At 32.0% G+C, this 16,402-nt stretch overlaps 1 pseudogene; it reads right to left on the bottom strand.

Moving 5' to 3' along the window:
- Window positions 1–16,402, bottom strand: part of LOC149551551 (septin and tuftelin-interacting protein 1 homolog 1-like) — a 149,559-nt pseudogene that overhangs the window by 126,298 nt on the left and 6,859 nt on the right.

Raw genomic sequence — 16,402 nt, 5'->3', positions numbered from 1 at the left:
GAGGAAGATACAAAATGTCAAAACCTAGTGGGATCTCTTCATGATCCATGCATCCAAGGAACGTCAACATCCACTTCATTTACTTAAAATAGACTTCCAATGCTTGCACCTACACACATGCCACATAGTTTTTCATGTCTTGAAACATACTTGGAGCAAAACCATCAATAGAAGTTATGCAATGTAATAGAAAGAAACATTTACAAACACTTATGTCATATATTGGTTTTTGGTACCTCAAGAGCCAGAAAAAGAAGCTACCCAGGGCCCGGTTCAGGATGGAAAACACAAAACAAAATAGAGTCATAATAGCTAGTTAGTCATTGGTTGAGATAGTTAGAGAGTCAAATGCTACAAAGTTGAGTGTTGTAAGATTTTGTATAGAAGGAAGGTCTAGAAGGAGTACTAATATTGAATCAGGGAGGAGTCCAACTAATATAGCTTCCTTTTGGCTTTCCTAAGCTCTTCTTCAAGAACCCACATGGTTGCCAACAAAAAAAAAGCTATAGAAAGCACCGTCCAATGAAATTGATATTTCTTGCAAGATAGTGAGAACTAGATGGAAGGAAAGAAATCATAGTAAGTAGTCTACTCCCAAAGAAGGCCAACTAATATAAATTCCTTTCCTCTTGCCTAAGATCTTCTTCAAGTACCCACATGATTTTCAAAAACAAAAAAACTATAGGAAGCATCAGCCAACAAAATTGACATTTCTTGCAAGACAACAAGAACTAGATGGGAGGAAAGCAAGCATAGTAAGTAGTCTACTCTAAAAGTGGGCACAGAGATAGCTCTCCCTATTTCTTGATCTCCTCTTCTAGATAGCTTTCAAAACAAGGCAACATAAACAAGAAATAGCTTTCCATCATAGATCCATTCCTTCCAATGTAGCATGTAGTCCTCATTGGAAGACTTTGGTAACTGTAATCATAATTGAGGTGAGACTGCAATGCACCTTCTCAAAAGGCTTCAATTGAGGTTGGTTGGCTTATGCTAAATTATACTTCTAATAATTTATATTATATAATTTATGTTTATGCATGCAACCGGGAGGAAAATTTAATAGTGGAATAACAAAAGAAGCAATGGAAAAAATATGAGTGTGCTCTTCTTTCAAATGGGTACATGAATGGGAGAAACTACTCCATTATCAAATCTTTGGTGCTTCAAATGGTGATGTGATTTTTTTTAAATCAATTGGTGCCTTTAACAAAGTAAAGAATGTGGAAAAATTGTATAGAATGTTAGACGAAGTAATCCTTGAGATGGCCATAGAGAATGTGGTACAAATGATAACTAATAATTCAACATGCATGGCAGCTAGGAGATTACTGCAAGGAAAACATGAGATGACTCTTTGGACATCTTGCAAAGAACATTTGTAATGTTCCCTCTCTAAACCTAGACAAATGGTGATTGTCATCCTACTCCCTCAAGTTCTTGCAGGCTAATGTGGTCAATTAGGGAGCACCTTGATTCTTTAAGTCATTGTAATCTTGTTCCTTCAAAATTCTTATTGATGGTTTTCATTTCAATTATAAGTGTGGTTCAGTGATGACTTCTAAAGCATTTTTAGCTACCTAGTTTAATCCCTACATTTATTTCATGCATTGCTATTTATGGAAAATTACCATTTTGAGTTCACTCATATCTCCCCATCTTCACTGACACCCTGATGCACTCAGTTTCAACACCTGATGCTTCATTGTTTCTTTTATTTCAAATGGGATGATTTTATTCAAAATCTTGAATTGAAATATTTGATTACAAATTTTCACTTAAGCATTTAATTATTTATTGAAGTGACTTTTACCTTGAAGTGAGAACCCATGTTTTGGAAAAGGGGATATGATTGAGTGAGAAATCTAAAAAAGGAAATTTTAGGCTCATTTGCACCATGCAATAATCTTTTGGTGAAGGATATGTTGTTGGGGTCTCTAAGAACTTCTCTAGGACAAAAATCTTCAAGAAGATTATCATTTGTGGTGGTTTAAGATCCTCCCTGGGTGTTTACTTATAGTTTCACAAGTTTATGATGGAGCTTCAAATTTGTTAATTTATTCAGCATTGTTGATTCATTTTTTAAGGGGAAAAAAATACCTTTATAGTTTTTTCATTGTAAGCAAGGTTACCCGAGTTTCTAGGATAAGTTCAGCAAGGGATAGGGGGACAAGTTTCCAAGAAGACAAATTATTTTGCCAATTTTAGGGATGGAAAAAGGGACGACAATATAACAATAGGGAAAAATAAAATATGTAAATAAATTTGAAATATTCATATGAAAACATTAATACAGCATACTTTTGTACATTGTGGAACCTTGAAATATAAGAATTACTAGAGAATTCATATGCCAAATGTGTGTTACCTCCATAGTCAAAGTCAGCTTTCCTCTAAAAGTCAAGTCAAGGTCCCCCAGCATCTCGTGTCCCTTGAACATTTCCAAGATGGGGAAGGTTGTAAAAAATGCCAAGGATGTGTCACCAGGTAACAATAATTGCGAGAAAATTTCTACTTAATGTTAGAGTATAGATGATTGCACATAGTTTCTACTGGGGTTTACATGGATTGGATAGAAGGGTTTCTCTGGAGTTTCATTGGTTTCCAAGTTTTTTATAGAATACCTTAGTATTTTAAGCAACCTTAATTTTCATTTGGAGGAAGTGTTAGCAATAAATCTTAGTGTTGTTTGGCATTGTTTCCACTTTTGAGATTAGCATGGAGTTGTGTTATTGTTGGGAATTTCTATTTCAATTGAATGGCACTGATTTTTTTTTGCAGTGGTGATTGCCTTTCCATTTTGAGAGAAGTGTGAACATTTTTGTATTAGAGAAAAGGGGTCTTGAATAGTAGTAGGAAGATTCAAGTTTTTTTTTTTTCTAAAGATTATCTTTCTCCTTAAAGATGCTACCATTGCATAAGATGGCTGGTATGGTGGAAAATATGAGTTAGAGTGCAGATTTAGTTCTTCTAAGTTATGAGCATCCCTACAACTGATTAAACCACTACTACCCCTTATAGCAGTGTTGCATAACGGTTCCAAATTCCCAATTAATGACTAGAAACATTGATTCAATGAACATTTTCATAATAATGATTAATGATTGAACTATGTTAACTCATAACTACAAATACAAAACTTACGTCAACTATAAAACTCAAAGCTAAAAAATAAAATTTCAAATAAGAATTTTAGAGGCATTATAGTTTTATTTTCTAAGTTTTTGTTTGTCTTTGGGATGAATCTTATTAATACATTAGATTTGGGTAAGGTAATACATATAGATGCATATACATACATGTAGGGGAATTTGTGTATATAGTGATGGTATATTTCTCAGATGGGATGTTGACAAGGAACTAGTTAAGGTGCTTATGTTGGTGGTTATAGAGAGCACTTCCACTAAATTATTTTGATCTCCAAATAAAATTCAATTCCCTTCTAAAAGTTACCTCTTCTACAATCTTTTGGAGGGTTGAATGTAGGAATTTTTGATGAGGAACAATTCTTGTGTAATGTCCCCATTTTGGAATTGCCCTAATGTTTTCCCTACAATCACAAACTTCATTAAAATTAGAATTGTAAGATGGCTACAAATATAGATTTTCCACTTCAAATGCCTTTTAACAAGGTGAACCCTAGTTTAGGTCCTACAATCACCAAATAAGGAATAAGGATATACAAACTAACTATATTGTTAGTGTATGTGGTTATGGATTCTCATAACAATTCTTCTGAATGGACTATCCTCTAAAAATAGTTCCTTTATATGATGTAACCCATGTCCATTCCACCACAAGACTTATTCCCTTGCCTTTGTAAGATGTGTTGCATTCCCATGCCACCAAAGGAATCTTGCCATTGAATGATGTAGGATTGTTATATATATATATGAAAAAATAATGCCCTAACTTACACGCTATTGTTATATATCTATGTAACAAAACTTGTTGGATCAAACTTTACAATCTGCAAGTAGAATAATAATAGGAATAATTCCTATTGAAAATAGGTAGTAGTGTTGGGGTGATTGTTGAGGTTGGAAAGTAGATTTTATAAAATAATTCATGAATATTAGCTAGAATTAAGTTGGCTTCCATCAAAGTGACTCTAAACCATAGTACTTTATCGTCTATATACACTCAAAGAGTGGATTCAATCAATCAAAGTGGGGAGAAAAAAAAAATTCTAAATTATAGGGATAGAGAGCATATGACACCAATGTGTTTGTAGTTTCTATCAACTCCCACTCAATACTAGACTAAAGAACAGTAGCCTAAGGAAAAACTAGAAAGGGAAGAATTAGGAAAAGGCAAGGAATCTGCTTTGGGATCAAAGGGTACTTGATAAGTCTAGTGGTTTGTCTACAAATCTAGCAATAATTTTTTTTAAGAGATTTTGGTGAGAGAGAAGGATTTAAAGGTGTGTACAAAAGATTTGGAAACCTAATAAATCTTTGATGATGAGATGGAGTAAGTAGATATTGTAAGCTTATGATGCATTAGCCAATCTACATCTAACTTTCTATATATATATATATATATATATATATGTATGTATATATATATATATATATATATATATATGTATGTATATATATATATATATATATATATATGTATGTATGTATATATATATATATATATATATATATATATATGTATGTATATATATATATATATATGTATGTATGTATGTATATATATATGTATGTATGTATATATATATATATATATATATATATATATATATATATATATATATATATATATATATATATATATTGACACACTATGGATTGGGAGTAAATAGAAGAAGGAAAACTAGCCAACAAGAAAGGAAAGAAACTACCATTTTTATCAGTTAGTCACAAATCAAAAACTACTACTTGTGATTTAAGGGAGAATTACCTAACTTAAAGAGAAATGAAGGTCCTTACTTAAAATTTTAGGGGTTTATGCCTTTAACAAACAACAAATGACTGAGAACCATGTGAATAAATTATTGGTCAAGACATTGAAATTCATAAAACATTGTAAAGGCTAGTATGGTTAGTGTGAAAATGTTGTTTATTCCACCAATGTTTTGGGGGTTCCACATAACCCTTGTCATGCTTCGGTGGGGATGCCTCTCTCTCAATCATACTTGGGATTTCCAAAGGTACAAATAAATCTATCTAATCCTAACTTTTTTCCTTTTGAATGTGTATGGACCATAAAAACTAAAGATAAACTAATAGCACAAAATAAATATTAATCACATTGCAACCTTTCATAAATTAGAACTTTATTATTTGGGATGATTTCAAGTTGATCCTTGACATTGAAAGAAAAGAAGAGCATTTTTGTTGGATAACTCACAAAATTTGACTTTCTAAAGATTGTTTAGGTTGTCAACCTTGTGGATGTAGCCTCCAATAATGTGGCCTATAGTTTGGACAAACAAAACAAGATGGTTTCACCAACATTTTTAACATGTAGGATTATTTCTTACATACTATCTAGTTCTAATCTATACATTTCTTGAACTCCTCTACATGCTCAATTTCTAGAACTAATCACTATATGACAATGCATGTATACTCAAAGATGAGATCAAAATTTGGATCTAATTCATCTTTGAGAGGATGTGGTTCCAAAGAGGTCTATAACACTAATTCATTTGATGGTGAAATGATACCAAGAATGTAAAAGGCTCTGATTTGCTCATTTTAATGAAGATTTTGTTGCACATTAAAGAGAGAGAAAATTTGAAACAAGTTTTTCTTCAAAAAAATCTTTGAAAAAAAAAAGATAGGATTGGAAAAAAATTGCAAATTTGAATAAGAAAATAATTATGAGTGGGATGTTCCAATCCAATGCAAAAAAAAAAACTTAACAAAAGTTTAAAAAGGACTAAACACAATCACTGTCACTTCAAAGGATAGACTATTTATTGGAGAATAATCCATGCCTAATCAAGGATGATTGCAATGCTATGCTTATGGTACCAAGCTTAGTGGAAGAGATGAAGAGGATTGGCATCTTTCAATTTCATCCCAAATAAAACACTACAAATGCATGAATTTCTTGCCCATTTTAATTTTAAAAAAAATATTTACAACTAAATCAGAAAAATTAAATACAAGTAGTAATAGAAACAATTATAGCACATACCAAATATAGGAATCAAATATATTTTATTTACCTGCGAATTTATTACAAAGAACACCAAAGATGGTTGGCCAAAGATTCCAATTCATCCAACTTTACTATACCACCTTCCTTAATGATCCACAACATATTTAAAGGATTTGATCATTGTCAAGAGGAACACAACCATGAGCCAACCAACAATTGAAACTACTAACGAGTGACAACAAACTTAATAAAGCCAACTAACTCTTGAATCCACCAGCGAGTGACAAAAAACTTAATGCAGACAATTAAGATATTGATGGCTCACTAATACTTTCAACCATAATAATAAGCATTGACTAAGTCATTTCCCCAAAAATAAAAAGTAATCTTGTAACTAAAAAGTATACATCATGACTAATGACAAAAATGTAGACTATGATTTGTACTATGCCAATTAAAAGGTTGTAGTGTACTTCAAAAACTAAACGATGGTTTGGAATCGATATCCTTAAGAACAAACCCATTGCAGGGCTCTAGGAGCAACTGCCCCAATGGGGTCGAGGGGTTGCATACATAATTTTTGTGAATTTTTAAGATGCCAAGAATAATTTCAAGGAAGCCAAAAAAAATAGTTCTCATGTCAAAATCAAGATGCAGAAGATGTGGAATCCATATAGAAGGAATTTATGTTGTCATAATTGTTAAAAGTGTTTTAGAATAACTGAGAGGGGGGTGAATTAGTTACTCAAGGTCCTTAACTACCACATGAACAATTAAACATAAACACTCATTATGATGTTTATCCTATTGTTGCTTGGTTACTACTGTAAAAAATATTGTCTTAAACATAACATGCTTTGCTTAATGAAAATATCATCAAATGTAAAACATATAAAACATTCAACATGGATTTAATAGTAGGATTTTACATGGAAACCCAATTTCAAAAAAATCACTAGCAACATGTCACCACTTTTTCACTCTTTCAAAGTGAGCTTTGTTAGGAGTCATCCTTGTTAAAGGTTTACAATACACACTATTAAATGTGACCTGGTTAGAGGATTTAATCACCCTGTTAGGAGTGGCCTAGTCAGAGGACTTTGATCATTCCATTTACAATGTCACCTTGTTAAGGGATTTACACAAACTTTTAAGTCTTTCAAATGACTTCTGGGTCAAGTTTTGTTAAAAGGATTTCAATACAAACTGTTTATAATGCTTAGAAAGAAAATAGTAGGTTTTGATCTGTATGATTACAACTCAATTTTGCAGGTTTAGATCTTTGTTTGGTTCATGTGTTGATTCACTAATAAGCCTCCCATTGTCATCTTTGATCTTGATTCACTTGGAAACTCTTCAAGAAATTGAAACTTCTCATTTCACCAACACTTAAGCCATCTACTCAGATTCACTCATCAATGTCAACATCATCTGCATAAGTAATCCTCTCTAGCTTTGCATTCACACACACTCTTTTGTTCACCCTTGTGCACCTCTGATCCACCTTTCTATGTATATATTTATCTCACATACACACCACACCACATTTATTTTTTTGGCTCTATACATCTTTAAATAGGAAATTCTTTCTTTACCATTTTCAATGATCACTATAGATCTTAGGGTTATGATCAAGTTCAATATGATTCATTATATTTGTCCATATTCTTCATAATTCTCTACAAACTTCTCTAGAATTTGTTATCAATCTTTGCCTAATATTCACCTTGAATTTAATGATCCAATTCATCAATCTTATCTTCAACGTGATTTACATCTCCCAAGAAATCAATTAAGTCAGATGGGAATCACGATTTCCTCGAATGCATTCTTGACACTATTACTTAGCAATCTCTAAATTCTTACACTTGGTCATCACTAAATTACTTGGTCATTGTAAAGCTTTTGAATCAACATCAACTATCTTGCTCGGTTGATACTAATGCTCGGTCAACACTAGATTTTCTCAGCACTAACTATGGCTCAGTTGACAGTAGCATCACGCAGCATTCCTTAGCCTTTTACTCTATTCCTCAGCTTAGCTTAACTTTCTTGACATAAACAATAACTTTTTTTTATCAAAGTCTATTTAATTAAATGTCCATTTTAGTTTCCTTTTCATAACTCAACATTTCCTCTAAGTGTTATTGTTATGAGCAATTTCTCAAATTCTCTTCATCAATCAAATAGATATGACATTTAGATTAGGTATAAATATGTCTTATCAATAGATTTAACATCAATGACAAAAAAAATTATTCCAATTGTAAGTTTCCAACAATCTCCCTCTTTTGCATTGATGGTAACATCTCTATATCTCAATATTAACAATATCTTAATACCATACAATCCAAAACATTTTCTCCCTATGAGATAATAATCTCCATCTGTGTTCATATTCTCCTTCTCTTGGTTAAATCTCCCTTTTTAGTAATTTTCTTCTACATCTTCTATGGCTATCTCCTTCTTTGACTATATATTTCTCCCTCTGTGACTATAATTATCTCCCTCTTTCTCTTTGATCTCTCTATCTCAGTATTTCTTCTTCTTTACTATTTATCTCTCCCTCTTTAACAATAATGCCAAAGAAACTTAGCTTTCAAACTTCATACATTTGAATTATGTAGATATTGCATGTCTAGTTGATTTCTATCATATATCTATGACTAATATATTATGTTGTACTTGACTATCTACCTTAGGCATTTCCTAAAGTAGAGTTATATCGCATCAGTGTGTAGGATATTCTGATTAGCACATGTGATGCAATGCACCTTGTCTTCTTAAGTAGCTTTGGTTAGGGAAATCACCCCTAATTTACCTCTAAGATATTCATGAGCATCTTTGGGTAAGAATTTTGTGAATATGTCAAAAAAATATTTTTTGGTGTGCACATATTCTAGCTTTACTTCTTTATCTTGAACTAGTTCCCTCAAGTAGTGATACTTGATAGCAATGTGCTTTGTCTCAATGTCACTACAAAATTTGGGGTCTATTTGCAACAGCGGTGTAATTTATGGTGATTTTCATGTATTTTTTGTAGTAGTTCCCAATATCATTATACTACTAACGTTGATGCCATAATTGCTACATCAGCATTATTATAATAGAAAAAAGAAACACGGCATTAATCATTCCCATTTGATTGATTGTGGAGAGTTGCACATGAAAGATTGTGGAGAGATCTAAATGAGGGTATAGAGAAGTTGTGAAAGAGTGTGGAGTGTGGAGATTTATGATTGCCTAGTTGTGCCCTTGCTCTACATTTTGTTGCCCTTTCTCTATATTTTGTTGCCGTCATATTTTTCTTATAATGCATTCTCCTCATTATTTAGTCTTTCTATTGTTTCACACTAACTTTGAATATATTTCTCCCTATATGAGATCTTAAACTTAATGAAAAAAATTTGTTGTCCATGGCATCGAATGAGCTTGATTGTATTGTAATAATCTCTAATCAGTCTATAGTTGTGCCCTAGCTCTGCAATTGCATTGTTGTGCCATGCCCTTGTGATCTACATGCCCTTGCCCTTGCTCTTCCATTTCTACATACACATTCCAAAATCCAAATAATAAAATAATAAAACTCCCTCAACCTGAGCTTACATATTCCTAGCTAGCAAGATCAACTACAGTTTTCCAAGGTGATAAGATTGCATATGCAGATGCATCACTTGCATGCCAGGCATGAACCACATTCCCCAATTTATAATGAATGGTTGGATATAGAGGCTCCATACACTAGCCAAACAATGGAATCCAAGGATGTAACCATGCATGTATTGGCACAATCTCTATGTGAGGATCCTAAGTATCTACTATTGTTGTTAATTTGGGCATCACTATATAATCCAAAATATTATGGAGTATTGAATCTAGTAGTAACTTATCCCATGTCTCCATAAAATGTAGCATAGGTTCAAGGCCCCTTGGCTCCTAGGAATTTATAGCAGCTACTCTCACTGCTAAAAGAGTAACTTCAATGAAGAGTTGAGTGTAAGGAGTTGAAGAAGCAAGTTATGCTTCTATGTAAATGCCATAATCATGAGGCTTGTTCCCTTGCAGAAGCATCTGCCACAATGACACTACCTCTAAACCATGCAAAGGATATTGAAGTGGTTCCCAACATTGAAATGCTATTATAAGAAATGGATACTTGGTATCATTGCAGGGAGACTATACCAATACTTGAAACACTCTTATAAACAAATGCAGATGTAATACATGACAAATTGCACAACTTTTAGTCCTCCCAATATTTGGACTATAAATTCTCAAAGACACTTGCAAGTGATTCGAATGACATAGTACCTACCACAACACTTTCTTGGATTCTATCCAGTGTCACTCCCATAATATCCTTTATGTTGTCTAAATATTGTTTCTGTCATGCAACTTCTTTTATATACATTATTCTAGTGATATATTTGGTGGCACTTCTAAAACATGCATGATTTCTCCATTTAGGGTTGTGAATGTATGTTTCTCATCAACCTTTAGCCCCAAAATGGATATAGCAGTTCTTCAACACTGGTCTAAAGTTGAATTATAGACATTCATTCTATTGTTGATCACTATTATTGTGAAGATCATATAGACCATATTTCACAAGTCATTCTTGTGTAGAAGAGAGTGTTACCAAAAGAATTATAGTAGAGGAGGACTAAACAATCGCCTTACCTCACTTCTTGTCTTTCATGGCCTTAATTTTATAGTACAACTCAAATTGATCCCTTTACTAAATTTTTTTATGTGTTTTTAGTTGTGAATGAGATTTTTGTGAGAGAGGTGATCAGTTATTATGTATTTTCATTTTAAAGATCAATTTGTCATTCAAGATTATTGGGAAAATGAGATTTTGGGGTTTGTTAGTCGGTGTTCCATAGAGTATAGTTGCATCTATTTATTGTATTAATAGTCTTATGATATTGAAATATGTCTGGGCTAGTTTAGTTTTCATGTGGTGTTATTATATTATTCTTTTTCTCTTCATCAATTTAGATTTAAATCCTCACTCATTTAGGGGATTGAACCTCAAGTTTGGAATCTTCCTCCATTGCCAACCATTTCATTTTTATTAGAACCGTTCTTAAGTTCAAAAGTCGGTAGCTATTCCAATTGAGGTTGAGTTTGATTGGAAAGAAGCAAAGATATTAGATTTATTTTACCTAATTCTAATAATTACATAGCCATAATATCTTTTCTTAGGTCTATATTCACTAGCAGTAGAAAAGACACCTAAAACTAAGATAAGGTGTTGCACGTGACCTATTTAGGTTTAAGGTTGTTTGCATTTTTTAGAGATTATTTTTATGACCATTTAGTATTTACATTGTATGTAGTTATAAAATATTAGGAGGTAGTGTTAGATGTACAATAATGGTTGAGCTCATTTAGAATTGTGGCTCCTACAATTGATCTCTAATGCTTGGGAGATTTCTCTTGGGAAAGGTACAGTGTTGTTCTCAATTGAAATGTAAAGATAACTTTTTTATAATTGTAAAAATTTATTAAAAAATTCCTAACATTCAGCACTATTGAAATTTATCTCTATTCATGACTAGGTTTTAATGTAAGTGAATGTGCCTCTTAGACTATCAATGTCTAAATGTGATGACAATTCTTCAAAATCACAGAGATTCCTAGTTCACATTCCTAAAAAAATCCCTAGCACAAGAAACACCTTTGTTTTGTGTTGGGTTTACAATGTAGTATTTATTTATGCATTTTGGATATGTAAAGACAAGGAAGAAATGTGGAATATTGAACTTGGGGGCACTAGGCAAATCAGTTTGAAGATTTACAAGCAACTTGGGCATCATTTGACTATTATAAGCTTTTACAATAAGAAAAGAGAAGTGGTATTGAATGTCCTTGGAGCAAATGAATGCCTTTTTAGTAATGATGCTATCCAAAATCAAGTTTTTTCTTTAACAAAAGAAGCATACCAACAATTCTCTTTGAATGATCTAATTGAGTATCAAAGATTATTGCCCTTATTTGCTAATTTGTTGCTTGTACAAGTTTTAAATTTTTTATTGATGGTAATTTTTTTTTAAGATTATGATGCTAAATCATAAAGACCATGCAAATTTCCAATCACATAATTAGCCACAATTTTAGTCTTTTTTCATGTATATATTAAGGAGAAGTTTTATACTCTTGATTGTAGTTTTGCAGTGGAATAAGTAGTTAAGAGTCCAAGAATAAATGCATGATTTCACATGCAAATGAAACTATTTTTTATGTCTAATAAACCATGTACAACATACATAGGAGTTGCTAAGACTTTCTTATTTCTTTCAATTAATTTAGGAATTTGATCTACAATCTATAGTAGTAGGAAAAACAAATAAAACTATGATTTGTATTTAGCTTGTGTGTGAAGTGTATGAAGAGAGGAATATTTCATTTAATTAGAGATCATTGTGTAAAACTTTGGATTTATTTTCTTTAAAGCAAGGCATTCTCTATTGCAAAATAGAGCATCAGTATCTCTATTTTGTGCATAGAATATTGGAGTGGTAAAATGTTGTATTTTTCCTTCTTCCTTTGCTTTTAACAATTTCTTTGTGCCGCTCTTTAGTTTCTACAATTTTAATTCAATATTTTGTGTTCTTTGTTATCACAATTTCTGACTTCACACTATAGCTTTGTAAATTCTCTATTGAGTTGGTCATTGAATTTGATTTTTTTATTGTTCAATATCTTTTTAACTTTTTGTTTTTCTTTCTTTTATACTATTTGAATCAATATCTTCTTTGTGTTTCTAAAATACTTAAGAGTTGTAAAATTTAAGAAGCGATTCCATTTGCACAAGAATCAAGAAAGGTTGTGATTTGGTAGATGACATAATTTTGGCCAAATTCAAGCAAGATGGTCCTGCAGAAGTTTCAATTACTTTAGAAGTGGAAATAGAGGAATGCCTCACTATTGAGGAGAAGCCAAATGATAGATTTGATACAAACAAGCTACAAAATTGTGTCTAGAACTAAGGGATGCTCACTTATTCATATCAATGATAAAGATGCAGAAAATTTGAGTAGAAAAATGAAACACTATTGTTGGAGTTAAATGCATCACCTACAATCTCTCCCATAGAGGAAACTGTTTTAGGAAAAGAAAGGGACGATGAAAATTCTTCTCAATCTTTGGACTTGTTCTTTTTTAATGTGCTTTAGTCTGTGTCATGTAGGTTGTGCTCTTCATACCACCTACTATTATTTTCCAAGGTGATAAAATTGCATATGTAGATGCATCACTTGCATGCTAGACATGAAGTACATTCCCCAATTTATAATGAATGGTTGGATATAAAGGCTTCATATGTTGGCCAAATAATGGAAGCCAAGGATGTAACCATGCACGTATTGGCACACTCTTCCTTGGAGGATCCCAAGTATCTATTGTTGTTGTTAATTTGGGCATCACTATATGATCTAGAATGTTATGAAGTACCGAAGCTAGTAGTAACTTATCCTATGTCTCCAGAAAATGTAGCATAGGTTCAGGGTGCCTTGGCTCCCACGAATTTGTAGCAACTATTCACACTACTAGAAGAATAACTTCAGTGAAGAGTTGAGTGTAAGGAGTTGAAGAAGCAAGTTCTACTTCCATGTAAATGTCATAATCATGAGGCTCATTCCCTTGTAGAAGCCTTTGCCACAATGACATTACCTCTAAACCATGCAAAGAATGTTGAAGTGGTTCCCAACCTTGAAACACTCTTATAAGGAATGGCAAAGCAAATGCAGATGCAATACATGACAAATTGCACAACTTGTAGTCCTCCCAATATTTGGACTGTAAATTCTCAAATACACTTAAAAGTGATTCCAATGTCATAGTTTCTACCACAACACTTTCTTGGATCCTATCTAGTTCTTCCATAATATTCTCTATGTTGTCTAGTTGATGTTTATGTCGTGCAGTCTCTTTCTAAAGTCGCTCCTTCTAAAGTGGAATCATAGACATTCATTCTATTGTCCATCACCATTATTGTGAAGATCATATAGACCATATTTCACAACTCATTCTTGTGTAGAAGAGAGTGTTACCAAAAGAATTCCAGTAGAGGAGGACTAAACAACTGCCTTAACACACTTCTTGTCTTTCATTGCCTTAGTTTTATAGTACAACTCAAATTGATCCCTTTACTATAAAAAATTATGTGTTTTTATTTCTGAATGAGATTATTGTGAGAGAGGTGATCAGTTATTATGTATTTTCATTTTAAAGATCAATTTACTATTCAACATTATTGGGAAAATGAGGTTTTGGGGTTGTGTGTGTTGGTGTTCCATAAAGTATAGTTGCATCTATTTATTGTGTTAATGGTCTAATGATATTCAAATATGTCTGGGCTAGTTTGGTTTTCATGTGGTGTTACTATATTATTATTTTTCTCTTCATCAATTCAGATATAAATCCTCACTCAATTAGGGGATTGAACCTCAAGTTTGGAATCTTCCTTCGTTGGCAGCCATTTCATTCTTATTTGAACCGCCCTTAAGTTCAAAAGTCGGTAACTATTCCAATTGAGGTTGAGTTTGATTGGGAAGAAGCAAAGACATTGGATTTATTTTACCTAATTCTAATAATTAGATAGGCATAATATCTTTTCTCAGGTCCATATTCACTAGTAGTTGAAAAGACACCCAAAACTAAGACAAGGTGTTGCACATGACCTATTTAGTTTTAAGGGTGTTTGCATTTTTCAGAGATTATTTGTATCACCATTTAGTATTTGAATTATTTCTAGTCATAAAATAGTTGGAGGTATTATTAGATGTACATTAATGGTTGATCTCATTCATAATTGTGGCTACTACAACTGATCTCCGATGCTTGGGAGATTTCTCTTGGGAAAGGTACAATATTGTTCTCAATTGAAATGTAAAGAGAATTTTTTTATAATTGTAAAAATTTATAAATTTGTTCCTAATATTTAGCACTATTGAAATTTATCTCTATTCATGACTATTTTTTAACGTAAGTGAATGTGCCTCTTAAACTATCAATGTGTAAATGTGACGACAATCCTTCGAAATCATAGAGATTTGTAGTTCACATTCCTAAAAAAATCCCTAGAACAAGAAACACCCTTGTTTTGTGTTAGGTTTACAGTGTAATGTTTATTTACGCATTTTGGATATGTAAAATCAGGGAAGAAATGTGGAATATTGGACTTGGGGGCACTAGGCAAATCAGTCTAAAGATTTACAAGGAACTTGGGCATCATTTGACTATTGTAAGCTCTTACAATAAGAAAAGAGAAGAGGTATTGAATGTCCTTCGAGTAGATGAATACCTTTTTAGCAATGACGCTACCCAAAATCAAGTTTTTTTTCTTTAACAAAAGAAGCATACCAACAATTCTCTTTGAATGATCTAATTGAGGATCAAATATTATTGCCCTTATTTGTTAATTTTTTGCTTGTACAAGTTTTAAATTTTTTATTGATGGTAATTTTATTTTAAGATTATGATGCTAATCATGAAGACCATGCAAATTTCCAATCACATAATTAGCAATAGTTTTAGTATTTTTACATGTATATATTAAGGAGAAGTTTTATGCTCTAGATTGTAGTTTTGCAGTGGAATAAGTACTTAAGAGTCCAAGAATAAATGCATGATTTCACATGCATATGAAATTGTATTTTATGTCCAATAAACCATATACAACATGCATAGGAATTGCTAAGACTTTCTTATTTCTTTCAATTAATTTAGGAATTTGATCTACAGTCTATGGCAGTAGGAAAAACAAATAAAACTATGATTTGCATTTAGCTTTTGTGTGGAGTTTATGAAGAGAGAAATGTTTCATTTAATTAGAGATCACTGTGTAAAACTTTGCATTTATTTTCTTTAAAACAAGGCATTCTCTGTTGCAAAATAGAGCATCAGTATTTCCATTTTGTGCATAGAATATTGGAGTGGTAAAATGTTGTATTTTTCCTTCTTCCTTTTCTTTTAACAATTTCTTTGTGCTACTCTTTAGTTTATACAATTTTAGTTCAATATTTTGTGTTCTTTGTTATCACAATTTCCAACTTCACACTACAACTTTGGAAACTCTCTCTTGAATTGGTCATTGAATTTGATTTTTTTATTGTGCAATATCTTTTTAACTTCTTTTTTTTCTTCCTTTTATAATAGTTGAATTAGTATCTTCTTTGTGTTTCTAAAATACTTAAGAGTTGTAAAATTTAAGAAGTGATTCCATTTGTACGGAAATCAAGAAAGGTTGTGATTTGGTAGATGACATAATTTTGGC

The sequence above is a fragment of the Cupressus sempervirens genome, chromosome 6 (genome assembly GCF_028749045.1).
Source record: "Cupressus sempervirens isolate cs-2001-9-10 chromosome 6, ASM2874904v1, whole genome shotgun sequence".
Lineage (NCBI taxonomy): Eukaryota > Viridiplantae > Streptophyta > Pinopsida > Cupressales > Cupressaceae > Cupressus > Cupressus sempervirens.
This window is presented reverse-complemented; position numbering and strand designations above follow the sequence as displayed.